The sequence below is a fragment of the Lolium rigidum genome, chromosome 7 (genome assembly GCF_022539505.1).
Source record: "Lolium rigidum isolate FL_2022 chromosome 7, APGP_CSIRO_Lrig_0.1, whole genome shotgun sequence".
NCBI lineage: Eukaryota > Viridiplantae > Streptophyta > Magnoliopsida > Poales > Poaceae > Lolium > Lolium rigidum.
Genome location: NC_061514.1, coordinates 28,788,505 through 28,803,961, shown reverse-complemented (window position 1 = coordinate 28,803,961; position 15,457 = coordinate 28,788,505). Strand labels below are relative to the sequence as shown.

Sequence of the window (15,457 nt, the reverse complement as noted above, 5' to 3'; positions counted from 1 at the left end):
AGTCCCTAGATGTGAGATCGATGGAGAAGTCGAGCGTCAGAGAGAACCAAGACACGAGAGTATTTTTGTGCAGCGTACATCATCTGCTGCTTTTCTGTTTCTTCCTCTTATTCTGAAGGGAAATACATGCCGCAACAATCGCCACCACTCCTACTGAATCGCGCCATCCCACGACCGAGAGGTGGACGTTGTGCTGATCCTATTGACCTGCTCTTGGACGCACAAAACGCGTGAGAGCTAACTACCTCGCAACAGAAAGAAAACTAGACCTGAACTAACTGTATAAACTGTCGACAACACGTGACAGCTACAGTATCTGAAACTCTACCTCTAACAGCACACTAGCAACTACATACTAGCAACTAGCTTATTCAACAATCTCTCCCTAAGCTAGGTGCTGCAAGAGTTCATCTACTTGATCTCGACGAGACCAATCCTCTCCCGAAGCTCCTGAAACTTGACACGCCCAAGTGCTTTGGTGAAAATGTCCGCGAGTTGATCACTGGATCTGATGAACTCGACAGTGAGCTGGCCACGGTCGATACAGTCCCTGATGTAATGGTAACGCACGTCAATGTGCTTGCTCCGGTCATGAAACACCGGATTCTTGCAGAGCTGAATTGCGGACATGTTGTCCACTAGTATGGCAGGAGTTGCAGGCTCCGTAGCGAGCAGGTCGCCGACGAGCCGGCCGAGCCAGACTGCCTGGCACGCCCCCGTAGACACAGCAACATACTCTGATTCGCATGAAGAGATAGCCACGACTTTCTGCTTCTGTGACTGCCAGGAGATTGGGCACTTTCCGAAGAAGAATAGTGTGCCTGAGGTGCTCTTCCTGTCATCTATGTCTCCTGCCAGATCCGCATCACTATAGCCAACCAGTTGCTCCCCATCATGCTCGCTTGATCGATAGCAGCAACCAACATTCAGTGTACCTGATATGTACCTGAGAATGTGCTTCACAGCGCTCATGTGTTCGGTTGTAGGTTCCTCCATGAATCGACTGACAAAACCCACCGCGAAGGATATGTCAGGGCGAGTGTGCACCAAGTACCGGAGTGAACCGACGATACTCCGATACAAGGTCACATCCACCGCTGAGTTTGTACTCATCTTGGACAGCTTCAGTCTTGGTTCCATGGGCACATGGACAGCATTGCAATCCGCCATGCCTGCTTTTTCAAGCAGCTTGCTTGCAAACGCACTTTGCTTGATGGAGATTCTGCCAGGTGACTGAGCAACCTCGATCCCAAGGTAAAGTGTGAGCAGGCCCAAGTCACTCATTGAGAACCTGGCACTCATCTCATGCTTGAACTTGGTGATCGCCGAGGTGTTGGAGCCTGTGACGATGAGGTCATCAACGTAGACTCCCAGCAGAAGTCGCTCACTGCCTGCACCACGCGTGTACACAGCATGTTCCGACAGGCTGCGTACGAAACCCAGAGAAGAGAGGACACCATTCAGCTTGATGTTCCAGGCCCTTGGAGCTTGGCGCAGTCCATAGAGCGCTTTGTGGAGGCGCAGTACCTTGCTCGACTCACCGGTGTTGACGAAACCCGGCGGCTGTGTGACATACACCTCCTCACTCAGCTCTCCGTTGAGGAAAGCTGTTTTCACGTCCATGTGGTGCACTTCCCACTTCTTCTGGGCTGCCAGAGCGAGAAGAAGACGCACCGAGTCCAATCTGGCCACCGGTGCAAACACCTCATCGAAGTCGCGCCCTGGTCTCTGAACATAGCCCTTTGCCACCAGACGTGCCTTGTGTTTCAGCACCTTTCCTTCCGCATCACGTTTCAACTTGAAAACCCACTTCAGACCGATCGGTTTGTGCCCTGCAGGAAGGTCAGAGAAGCTCCAGGTGTTGTTTGCTTCGATGGACTTCAGTTCGTCACGCATCGCAGCACACCAGCGCTCGTCCTTCTCTGCTTCCACCAGAGTAGAGGGTTCCTCGTGTGGTGTCAGGAGGAGAAGCTCTCCCTTACCTGCATCATCTTGCTCATACAGGTCAGCAATCCGGCGGTAGCGGTGAGGTGCCATAGGATCGTCCTCATCGTCGAAGAGATCCGGGTCCAGTGCTGAGGGTGGTGTTGCAAAGCTTGGCTGTGTGGCGGCAGGGTTCTCTGCCGTGGCAGGAGAATCTGTGAAGAACTCTGCCGCGGCAGGGCTCTCCACAGTAACAGGCTTGGGCGTGGATGGAGGTGCAGAAGTAGAAGCTTCAGTTGACGTGCTCACTTTGGGATCGTGAGCATACTCTATGACAAATCCGTCCTCTGCCTGCCCTCCTGCTTCCTCGCTGTCCCAGCTCCACATCGTGCTCTCATCAAACACGACATCACGCGATACATGGACGCGTTTAGCCACTGGGTCGTAGAGCCTGTACGCCTTGCCCCCTGGTTCATACCCCAACATCACCATGGCCTTGCTTCTATCATCAAGCTTCTTCAGATTTGGCTTTGTGAACTTTGCGTGGGCCTTGCATCCGAAGACACGCAGAAACTTCACGTCGGGCTTGCAGCTGTGCCAAGCCTCGTACGGTGTGCGACCCTCCACGCTTCTTGTGAGGGAGCGGTTCAGGAGGAAAACAGCGGTGGTCACCGCCTCTCCCCAGAACCGAGCTGGCATCCCCGTGCCTTTGAGCATGCAGCGAGCAGTGCCAACCACCGTCTGATTTCTGCGCTCTACCACTCCGTTCTGCTGTGGGGAGTACGGAGCAGTCATGTGGCGCTTGATGCCGCGATCCGCACACCAGTCCATGAACTCTGTCGCCGTGAACTCGCCTCCGCGATCAGTACGGAACACGCGCAGAGTGTGGCGTGACTCTACCTCAGCTGCAGCTTGGAATCGACGAATAGCGTCAGCAGCTTCGTCCTTTGTCCGCAGGAGGGTGATCCACATGAACCTGGAGAAGTCGTCGACGAGCAGCAAGAAATACCGCTTGCCTCCAGGGGTTGCTAGCGAGATAGGACCACAGAGGTCACCATGAACGAGCTCCAGTGGGGCCACGGCCCTATACTTGGCCACTTGAGGAAATGGTGTGCGCCTGTGCTTGCCAGCCAGGCACGCCTCGCATAGCTGCTCAGTGTGCGATATGACAGGCAAACCGCGAACCATGTTCTTCCTTGCGAGCTTCTCGAGACCATCAAATCCCTGGTGCCCGAACCGAGCGTGCCAAATCCAGGCGTCCTCTCCGGCGTGCGCGGCGAGACAGATCGAGCGCTCAATGTTCAGGTGCACCATGTATAGACGGTTGCGCATCCGAGGTGCCTTCGCGATGAGCTTCTTCTTGGGGTCTCGGACAGTCATGTACCCATCCTCGACATGTGTTGGGCACCCAATCTCATCGAGCTGCCCAATACTGATGATATTCGTCTTCAGTCGCGGTATCCAGTACACGCCTGTCAGGGCCTTGTGACGACCGCCCTCTATGGAGAACATTACTGTGCCACGCCCTTGGATTTCAACGAGTGAGCCATCCCCAAAGCGCACTGTCCCAGACACCTTCTTGCTTAGTTCAGCAAACACAAGCTCGTCACCAGTCATGTGATTAGAGGCGCCTGTGTCCAGGTACCAGGCAGTGTCAGTGTCGTTGATGTGCTGTCGTAGCTCGACTCGCGCTCGTTCCTCGTTGAGAAAGACTCGCTCTCCTGAAGACGGAACGGTGAGGTTCACAACGTCAGTGGCAGATGTGAGTGCAACCTCGTCGCAATCCATTGCCATCAGCAGCGAGTGCTCCTCTTCCTCATCTGCTTCAGTGAGGTTGACAGCAATACCGCGCTCGCGGTCGCGCTTGGCCTTGCGGCATTCCTTTGCCCAATGTCCTGCCTTGCCGCAGTAGCGACAGTTTCCCTTCCGACGATCACTCGACCCAGAGCCTTTCTCGCCGGAGCCAGAGCCGCTGCTTGGCCCGCTCTGTTGCTGCTTGCCCTTTGGCGTGGACTTGCCAGTGGGCTGGCCACCGCGCTGGCGCTGCCGTGCGGCCCACTCCTCCTCGGTCAAAAGCAGTTTGCCGACGCCTTCAGATGCGTCATCGAGCTCGTACCCCTCTTCAGCCGTGGTGAACCGGCCGGTCAGATCCTCGATCATCAGAGTTCGGAGGTCCACCGTATGCTCGATCGCCATGGCCAGCATGCGGTACTTGCGAGGCACCACACGCAGGTACTTGAGGACCGCCTTGTACTCCTCAACAGGATCGCCCAACAGCTCGAGGTCGCTAACGATCGCTGTCATGCGCAGGGCGAAGTCCTCGATCGACTCACTGGCCTTGAAGCGGAGCTCCTCCCACTCCCGCCGACGGGTCTGGGCCTTGGCTTCCCTGATGCGCTCGGTGCCGAGACGCATTGTCCTGATAGTTTCCCATGCCGTCTTGGCACAATCCTTGGCGGCGAGTGTGCGTACCAGTTCGGGGGGAACGGCACGGAGCAGCGCCGCGAGCGCCGCGCGGTCGTCGCCGTCGTCGTCCGCCCCGTACTCGATCACGTCCCAGAGGTGCTGGGCCTGCAGCTGTACACGCATCACCATCGCCCACTCCGGGTAGTTCGAGCGCGTGAGGGTAGGGTAGTTCGCGGAGCCGGTGCTCTCCCGCACGACGCGCTCCCGCACCACCATCTCACCTCCGCCGCGCCTCGATGGGCTGCGCCCACGACGACGGTGCCGAAGCGGAGACGCGGATGTGCGGCGCGGCGTCGCTCCTGGCGGCTTAGATGCGCCCGAGGTCCCGCCCACCTGATCCGTCTCCTTTTCCTTGCCTCCCGCCGCCGATGGTGTCTTCGACATCTCTGAAGGCTCTGATACCACTTGTAGTCCCTAGATGTGAGATCGAGGGAGAAGTCGAGCGTCAGAGAGAACCAAGACACGAGAGTATTTTTGTGCAGCGTACAGCATCTGCTGCTTTTCTGTTTCTTCCTCTTATTCTGAAGGGAAATACATGCCGCAACAATCGCCACCACTCCTACTGAATCGCGCCATCCCACGATCGAGAGGTGGACGTTGTGCTGATCCTATTGACCTGCTCTTGGACGCACAAAACGCGTGAGAGCTAACTACCTCGCAACAGAAAGAAAACTAGACCTGAACTAACTGTATAAACTGTCGACAACACGTGACAGCTACAGTATCTGAAACTCTACCTCTAACAGCACACTAGCAACTACATACTAGCAACTAGCTTATTCAACAACTACGGCGCCAGGAACAGCCGGCCCAAGGGCCACGGCCGCGGGTGCCAGGACGGAAGGCCGCATCGGCCTCTGCTGGCTTGGAGAGGACGAGACGCCGGGAACCCCTGGTATAGAGTCACCTCCATTTCCTTTCCGCCATGGCCATCGATCGCAGTCCAATCTCCTCCAGCCCAGCAAGCTCATCTATCTCTCGTTACTCGACCGGATCAACCGGTTGGTCGGCGATGGACTTGCAACGTTGATCTCGCATCTATTTCTTCTCTACATGATTCGTTTTGAAATCTGTTCTAAATGGTGTTAATCACTTCTAGATATTCCGGTTACCATCTAGAATTCAGCATCGTGAAACATTGTGTCCCATCGTATAGATGCAACAGCGGATTGGTGATAATGTATCTAATCATCATAGAGCAAACAGTGGTTTAAATTATTGGATGAAATGGAAAACATGAATAAAAACAAGTAAATCATGTTTTTATGAATTTTCCCCGACCATCCGCTCCGAATATCTTTTGCCTAAAGTTGACACTCGCAATGTGCGTCATACAATTCTTCTTTTCAAAAGAACCCGTCAAAGTTAGTTTGTGATATTCAAAGTTAGTTTGTGATATTATAGAAAACACGATGTGTGCTCACGGCATGGCAAAAGAAACGCATCAGATTGAGACCTCTAATGGTTGCTTTTTTACTCTGTTGTTATAGCTCTGTTATAGAGCGTAGAAGCCATGGGACTTCTATCATTGGTCACAACTTTTGCTTCAGATTCGATGTGATGCGGCCTAAGGCCACGTGGGTTGCCCGATCTCACGAATTGACCGAGGGAAAGGCGGGGGAGAGGAAGAACACGAAGAACACGGCGAAGAACACGATGAACACACGCGAACGCACGCAACACAACCCGATACAATTCCGGTTTACTCCCGATAGCCCGAACCACTATCCCGATAGAATCTCTCAAGGGAGAGACACGCGGTAGAATCCCCGAGAGGAAGATCGGTATACGATCGGTGGAATCACACGAGTGAGAGACCGGTGGTAGAATCACAAGTGTGAGAGACTAATCATATAAGGAGTGCCTTGTACAATAGATTATGGTAATCTAAGGAGGGAGTTTCCCTAATCCCAAAGGGATGGTGGAGGCATGAACCTAGGTTCTCTCAAGTTCAACCCTTACCTAATGAAGGGGGAGGTGGGAGCCTATATATAGGGAGCCACCAAAGGAGGGGTAGTTTAGGCATACAAAGGGATAAAGGGTTCAGATTTGATGCTCTTTGCAGTGGGGCGGTAGTGCCGGCGCAGGTAGGGCGACAGGGCCGTCATCCTCAGGTGTAGTGGTAGGGCGGCAGTGCCGGTGGAGATGGGCGGCAGTGCCGGTCGTCCTGAACGGCAGTGCCGGCCTTCGCGGCGCGTCCCCTTCTCCTTGACGATCTCTTCCATGCTTCCCATGACCTTGACGTTGACCTTGAGTCCTCGAGCCTCCATGGCGTCATCCACTTCCTCCATACTCGGCGATGCATACCTATCATGGTCATATGACGTAGGATGAAGTAGCATACCATTCAGGAGAGACATTTGTAGGAACGCATAAAGGAGAAGATTCACCTTTGCGTGACATGTAGATGTTGACGCACATGATGCGGTGGAGACCGAAGGTCGCCCCGTATCATCTCCCCCCACTTGAAAAAGAGCCGTCCTCGACGATAACTCATCATGACCGGGTAGAGGTGGGAGATGACAACAACTCTTGAATGTGGCATCACTTATCATGAAACCTATCAATAGCACAAGACAAGCAACGCAACACTCAAAGAGTAGCCGAAGTTCCATGGGTATAGCAAGAGAGCGCAAGTTGAAGGAGGTCACCTTATCGAAGTGTCGTTTTGCTCTCATTGAGAGATCTTGTGTAGTCGAAGTGTGTGGGCGAAACCACTCATTGGAGCTCACTTGTATCATGCTCTCAAGAGCTCTTTTTGTCAACTCGTGCTCAATCGAGGTTGACATTGGATTTTGGGTACCTACACACATGTTAGACAACAAGAACAACGTGTGTGCATGGTATATGAACACATCATCCATCATGATGTTCCATTTCTTTTGCACATCACCATTAGCGTTAAGAAATGCATCATAATAGATATGGTGAATATGCGGGGTAAACATGGGAACATGCTCAACATGGATATATGCAAAGTCTCCAAAATTTGAGAGAGCTATGGGGGCAATCTCATTTACAAGCATATTAACACTATTGCAAGCCAAGCATTGGAAAGAGAAATTGTTCATCATTTTGGTTGCATTAATGGGAGAATATTGCAAGCATGTAGCACAAAACATGTTCAACATTTGATCATTGTTGTTGACAAACCTAGGAAAAGAGCAATTGTTCGGCAAGGTTGTCACAACAGAAGCATCATTATCAACATTGCAAGCAATACATTGGAAAGAGAAATTGTTCGACATATTGCAAGCAATAGGATAGAAATCGAAACACTCATAGCATGGCATGGTCATGTTATCACAAGCAATCAAGTCCACATGATCAACAATGTTGGTATCAAGCAAAGCATCACATGGGAAAATGAAAGAAGCATATGACATAGCATTTGTATCATCAAGATCATGCATGCACTCATCAATCTTCATGTCCACTAGTGGGATCATGGCATCATCAACACCCATATAGGTACCTTTGTAGTCCCACTCATATGAGGTAGGTGTTGTGGAAGAGGTAGGCTCGATGTGGCCTCCATGTTCATCTTCAATCAAGCATGGTGTGATATCATCATGTTCATGCACCATGTACATCTTCTCCATGATCGGCATCTCGTCATCCATGGGACCTAATAAGACACAAGGAAACACACTAGAGGTAGAGGGTAAGTTGTTAGAATTCGAAATGGCCTCACATGACCTATGAACTACCGCTCTCATCTCACTCGGTGTATCACTCATGCCCTCCAAGTGGTGGCTCTCAATCTCACATATAGTGGATGCACTCATCTCACATATAGTGGAGTCCCTCATCTCCATGGCAATGGCGTCGTCGATGTCCGAGCAACCTAGCAAAGAGGAAGACAACACAAGTGGAGTAGAGGTTAAGTTGTTAGAAATCAAAACATCCTCACTCGACTCATGGTGTGTATCACTCTTGCTCTCAAGGTGTTTGAAGTATGCGTTGCACTCGGCTTTTTCTTTGGGTGTCATTTGGGCTTCTCGAGCATCTAGCTCGGCGAAGTATGCTCTCATCTCGGCTTGCTCTAGTGGGGTCATCATGTGTATCTCTCACTAGGACCGGTGTATATGTATGGTGGAAGGAAAACTACACAAGTATCCCACCTTTCAAGAAAGTATCGAAAAAAATGGTTCAAGTCAAGAGCAAAGCCAAAATTGTACCGGGTTACTCACACACACACTCAAAGCACACGCAAAAGGCTAAGAACTCTATATGTGGTGGGTAAGGAGTGGATAGCAAACGAAAAAGATCAACGGAAAAGTCTATTGTCAAATGTGGGTAAGATCCAAAGTCAAATGTCAAAAGTGGTGATCTATGTCAAGGAAACACGGAAACACACACAACGGAGAACAATGAGGTTAGCGCGACCAAGGAAGTGAGCAAGTGACAAAGATGGTCCTAACGAAGACTATATGCTCGATGTCACGCCAACACAAGAGAGACCGTAGCTTGGTTGCACAAGAAAGAAGCAACAAGATTTGTACAAATGCCACTCTTCTCTTTTCTCTCTTAGTGCTCACAAGCTTTGCACTTCTCGGTATCGGTGGACACACACTCTTTTCTATTTCTTTTTTCTTTTCTCTTTTTTTCACTTTTTTTTTCTATGCTTAGAAGCTTTCTTTTTCTCTATGTATATGTCACACTTTTTCTTCTTTTGTATATCTTTCTCACCGAGCTTGCTTCGGAGCTTTGATCAACACAACGCACACACACCCTCTCACGGTCGTGCCACTTGTGCAATGCTTCGCAACACTCGGAAAGCCACTCTCAATGGGATAGGTACGCAAAGGAAGAAAGGGGCTACAAGGGTTAGGGGAGGCAAGTTATACCTATTGACGTTAGGCGGTGTCAAGCACACGAACTTGCGATGGCGAATTGGTGGTGTCGATGACGATGGCGAAGTTGCGCCGGAATCCGGGGTGCCAACGGTGTCGTCACGGTGTTGATGTAGGCGCGGAAGCAAAATAGACAACCGATGCACTCCAAAATGGAAACCGAGCAAATTATGTCAATACCCGAAAAGTTGGGTCGAAACGAGCGGTCAAAAAGTATGTTCCAAAAATCGTCAAAAATTAGGGATGGGCTAGGTGGAGTATTTGGGGGATGCTGTTAAAATTTGGAGTCAAACGGGCTTCGGAAAGTTGTCAAAATTTGGGGCAAAAAGTGGAGTCAAAATTAGACGAAAATTGGATCAGAATTGTGAAATCCGGTCAGCGGGCCGGTTTGACCGGGTCTGGGGCCGGATTTTCCGGTTGGCGGCCGGTCTCGCTCCGGTCCGAGCATTTTTTTCCGGTGTGGCGCCCGGTTTGAGTCCGGTTGACCGGCCAGGCGCGTTGGTGCTTGGAGAAACTCTGCGTGGATGGCTGTAGGGGGCAAGCTGAGCAGATTCTGCGCGTAATGGAGATGAGCTGGAGCGGGTGCTGCGCGACTGCGGATGGTGGTGAGCTGATTTGCGCGAACTGCAAAGAGAGGAGCAGCTTGGGCAGAGGCGTTGGGTGCTGCTGCGCGCGCTGGAGCTCTGCAGTTGGTGGCGCGCGGCTATGCGGCCTGGAGAAGCTGGTGCGTGTGCGCGGGCAGGGGTTTGAGGCGGCCTTGTGAGCGAGGCACGACAGCAGCGAGCGGAGGCCGGGCCGGTGGTGGCTGATGGAGGCGCGCGGCCCTGCGATGCGGAAGAGGAGTTGCAGGTGGCCCGGCCAAAATTGCTGCGCGCAATGGAGATGCAGGTGGTGTGCAATTGCGGATGGTGGGCACTGATGCGCCTGGGGCGAATTTGGTAGCAGCTCTGAGTGCGGGTGCGCGTGTGGAGCAAGATGGAGGATGGCCGCGTGCGTGGTGGTGCCAGGCGAGCTGGGCAGCTTGCGCGATGTGGTGCTCGCGGCCGAGCGCGTGTAGGGAGCTGTGGTTTGCGCGCGCGTTGAGCTTGGAGCAGATGGTGGCCGGCGGGGGTTGGCAGCTTGGAGCGCGCTGGCGATGGCGTGGCCTTGGGCCGGTCGAGCGGTGAGCGAGAGGAAGGGCGCGGGAGCGGCGGCCTGGTGGTTGAACTGCGACTTGGTGGCGTGCGGCGAGCAGAGCGGGGCGCGTGCTGGGCGGATGTGGGGGCAGCGAGCAGAGCGCTGGCGGCGGAAGGTGGTGGGCGGCGGCCGGCCTGGGGCTAGCGAGGCGCGGATTGGAGCGGAGATCGAGCGAGGCCTGGGGCCGGTGGCTGCGCGCGAGGGCGGGCGGGCGCTGCTGGAGGCGGGCCGTCACGGTGGCGGCGGGTGGGCCAGGCGGCGCAGTCAACTGGTGCGAGCGGAGGGCGTTGACCCTGGAATCGGGATGAACTCGAGCTGATGCCCGACGAGCACGAACAGGAAAAGGCTCAAAATCCCTCAGATTCGAGCGAAATTGATGGAATTGATCAAAGAGAATATGGGGGAATGATAGATCAGCACAAATAACACCAAATCTCTGGATCAAAACCACAAAAAACGCAACAAATTCGCAGATCCAATTTCGAGCTATTTTTTGGGGCAATTTTTGGAGAAAATTTTTGGGCGAAATTGTAGAGATTCGAGGGTCAAATTCGTGGCAACCTTTGCTCTGATACCATATGATGCGGCCTAAGGCCACGTGGGTTGCCCGATCTCACGAATTGACCGAGGGAAAGGCGGGGAGAGGAAGAACACGAAGAACACGGCGAAGAACACGATGAACACACGCGAACGCACGCAACACAACCCGATACAATTCCGGTTTACTCCCGATAGCCCGAACCACTATCCCGATAGAATCTCTCAAGGGAGAGACACGCGGTAGAATCCCCGAGAGGAAGATCGGTATACGATCGGTGGAATCACACGAGTGAGAGACCGGTGGTAGAATCACAAGTGTGAGAGACTAATCATATAAGGAGTGCCTTGTACAATAGATTATGGTAATCTAAGGAGGGGGTTTCCCTAATCCCAAAGGGATGGTGGAGGCATGAACCTAGGTTCTCTCAAGTTCAACCCTTACCTAATGAAGGGGGAGGTGGGAGCCTATATATAGGGAGCCACCAAAGGAGGGGTAGTTTAGGCATACAAAGGGATAAAGGGTTCAGATTTGATGCTCTTTGCAGTGGGGCGGTAGTGCCGGCGCAGGTAGGGCGACAAGGCCGTCATCCTCAGGTGTAGTGGTAGGGTGGCAGTGCCGGTGGAGATGGGCGGCAGTGCTGGTCGTCCTGAACGGCAGTGCCGGCCTTCGCGGCGCGTCCCCTTCTCCTTGACGATCTCTTCCATGCTTCCCATGACCTTGACGTTGACCTTGAGTCCTCGAGCCTCCATGGCGTCATCCACTTCCTCCATACTCGGCGATGCATACCTATCATGGTCATATGACGTAGGATGAAGTAGCATACCATTCGGAGAGAGACATTTGTAGGAACGCATAAAGGAGAAGATTCACCTTTGCGTGACATGTAGATGTTGACGCACATGATGCGGTGGAGACCGAAGGTCGCCCCGTATCACGATGTGTGGCCCTTGGTTCTGCTGACAATATTGTTCTTCAGCAGTTTCCACATAGGTAAAAGTTCAGTTTCTTAAACAGGAATATCTCCCACTATTTTCACTTCTTTGAGTTGACAGATCCTATAATAGCATTGATAATTTTGCAGATGCCGCTGTTCCCCAAATTTCAGTTGCGTCAACTGGTGAGTTACCTAAGATTCTTGATGAAATAGAATCATTTGAAAGAACGAAGTGCTACCAGAGCAATCCATATATGCATCTAAATTCACAATATTAGAACAAAGTATGTTGTCTCAGGGGCAAAAATATAAGGTATAATTTACTGCTTATAATTCATAATTAAATGAATAACATTTTGTTTTTATTCATCGAACAATAATGCTTCACAATCGTGAAGAAGGTTGCAGAGCCAAGAAATACTGATACATCAAGTGGGTTGTTTCACCATAGAAGCATATTAGTTATTAATCCTGGTAAAGAATGAACCAGTAGGCAAGGACTCTCACTATCTTGCTTCTGAAGAAGGTACATATCTGAAAGCTTTATTAGCTTTGACTCCTTCTCACTATCCTTTGCTAGACTACCTTAACTCTTAGCTAAAGCTCATGATTCTTTTCTGGGTCTCTCTTTCATATACTTTTGCGAATATCCATGTTTCATAGGTTAGTGCCAATTCTTGGGTTCACAGATGAATCTTGTCAGTCGGAGCGTGGATAAGACTGTGGGCTGATCAAAGTGCTGCATTGCATGTCATAGATTGCATCGTAACAACAGATTACTAAAAACATTGATTCACCTGCATTATATGTAAGCACCGTGAACTTTGTTTATCTAATGCTGACATGCATACAAACACAATAGACCTACAAAAGCTATTTACTAACATGATTGCTACAGATAAAAACCCTCTAACCTTCTGTTAATTAAGGAACTTTGACCTTCACCAAGCTCTGCCAGCACATGTTCAGCAACTTCCTGACTGCTGCTAGGCCCTCACTTATCCGTTCCCCATTAAGCGCCTTTGCAACTAACCCAAGCACCCTTCGAGGTCGACAAGCTGAAGTTTGGTGGTCGTCAGCCTTGGTCCAGGAGACTTACGGCAGTGGCAGAGGGAAACCCCACATACTTCGGTGGCTCTGGGGCTCCAATGCACCCACCGGAAAATCATGCCGATGCGAAAAAACCGGGCAGTTTATTTGACATGAAAAAACCCACCCACGCACACACGATGTCAGCACCGCGTCCTCCAACTCCCCCTTTGAGCACTCAAAGTCTCCAGTGCTCCCACCAGCGCAAGGCCGCCGCACCGACCCTACCCTCCACCAACAGACTACCAGAGCGAAGACTCCGCACCCACCTTGCTCTCTCCCCACCGGCCCAAGGCCTTCGCACCGCCTCGTCTGACAACGGCACACCGCTCCTCTCTCACCTGCGCGAGGCCCCCGCCGACCATGCCCCTCCCCGCCGGTGTGAGACCACGACCGGATCCTCTCGCTCGCATGGATCGTGTGTTCCCAAGTGAGTCCACAACGCGCAACCGGGTAGGGCAGTCTATTGAGCAGATAAACATGACCCGAGCCTCTCCGTTTGGCACACCTCTGGCCTCTATCGCTGGAGAATGGAATAGTACAGGTAGTTTGACATCCAGCGAGTGTTTGGTTTTGATTTGCAATATTGTGGACTATTGAGTCAGATTTGATTCTGAATTTTTAAGTTGCAGTAGTCTGAGATTGTGAGGATGTTAGTGTTAGTAAACTTTTGTACTAAACGATATGAAATTGAGGTGATGCCATTTTTTAAGGAGTAAGATTCATGGTAACCAAAGGTTGATTACATTGTTGAACACTTTGGTTAAATGTACACTTTGGTTTTTCTGCACCTGACTTAACATAAGAATCATGCCATATATTCCGTGATTACAGTTATTTTCTTTTTATGGGAAGACACTATACTGGAGGCTGAAATGTTGGTTGGATCTTCGATGGAGCACTTATAAATGGTGTGGCCCTTCCGAGTACTGACTAATAACTCACATATTGCATTTTTACTTGATGGGCATTGTATTCATCTTCTAAGACCGGTTTTGAAATCATACCAGATTGAAACATTCAGGTTAGTTCTAACTTTTTTTGTTTGCACGATTTTTTGTGTTTGTGAAATATTTTAATGTTATTCTAGGGTTAATTGAGTTCCGATGCGTAGATTGTTGCTTATTTGTTACTTGTTAGTTCTTGTGAATTTGTTTCCGGAGAATTTTGTGTACGACCCTTTAGCTCATAGGATGTGAATCTCGTGTATGGCTTTTTGGCCATAGAATGTTAGTGAGGATCAAACAAAACATTATTTGTGAAGTTAATATCACATAGTTTTGGTTCAAATATGTGATATTGGTTGGATGCTTAATGGATACGAGAATTCATACAAACTGTTTCTAAAACATACTACCGATTTATTCGTTATGGAATTTTGGAGTACTTAACCATGTTAGGCTCTCTAGCATGGGGTAGATAAGAGCTTGATATGTAAAGTGGAGTGTACGATTGGATTCCAGGCCAGCGTTGTGTCAAGTGGAGTAACCTTTGATTTGGGAGCTCAGCGGTACCGAAGAGTGGACTCCAGGCCACAACTAGCAGTCAAACTTACCAGCCAAATCCGCCCTCTGTTTGTATCGTTGTCTTGCCTAGCTGTTTAATCAATGATTTGGTAGGAATTATCATTTTGATGTTTCTGTCTTTTCCATGCGGATATACAGGAGACGCTGCTGAAACAGAAAGTGAAGCTGTTGAACACCATCAGGAAGTTGAACAAAGACATTAGGCCATATGAACTATGAAGTGGGGCTCTCATCGGTGACCGCTGAAATGGGGTAGGTAGCACTGCAACAAGTAAATGATACCATGCCTATCGATGGGCGACTCTGTCCTCGTGGAACGACAAGCCTCAATGACCCTCCGCGTTTTCCTGATAATGCAAAGACAAACGTCTTTTCATCCTCAGTGAGACAGATGCTCTGTTGCCCAGCATGGCAGAAAGAAAGTCGAGCAAATTTGATTCACGATGCAGATCTGGATCATGCAGCCTCCTCTGCCTCACCTCGCCACGCCTATTCTTGGATTTGCACCAGCGGTACACCAGGTTGCTAATCACTCATCATATTCTCCACATTTTGTTTCCCTAATTACACCAGAGGCACCGTCTTTCCATGGTACTATTGCATGTTCAACATGGTGTGAACTGGAATAATTTTATGGTGATATCTACAGATGTATAGTCTGTAGTTGTTATAGGGTTCATCTTTTTGGTAAAGTGGTAAGTTGTAACTGTCTCCCTGTAGACCCACACCATGCCCTGCCATGCCAGTAGAACTTTGTTTTGTTATTGCTAACCTTGAAAATGACAGTTTCATCTGATTTGTAATATGAATGGTTTATACTGCAATTCTTATGCAAGAATTTAGTTGTATAATAGAATATGATCTATTTGCCATCTTATTTACCACATATAATTTGAAATATGGTCCAGTCTCAAATTTTAGCTATGAAGTTATTTAATGTAAGAAC

The 15,457-nt window shown here is 50.3% G+C and overlaps 1 long non-coding RNA gene across 1 annotated transcript; it reads left to right on the top strand.

Moving 5' to 3' along the window:
* The first annotated feature begins 12,318 nt into the window (after positions 1–12,318).
* Positions 12,319–14,752, top strand: LOC124669274. Its single transcript, XR_006992100.1, has 3 exons — positions 12,319–12,422; positions 13,820–14,009; positions 14,650–14,752. It is a non-coding gene; the product is annotated as an uncharacterized LOC124669274 (long non-coding RNA).
* Positions 14,753–15,457: the final 705 nt, after the last annotated feature.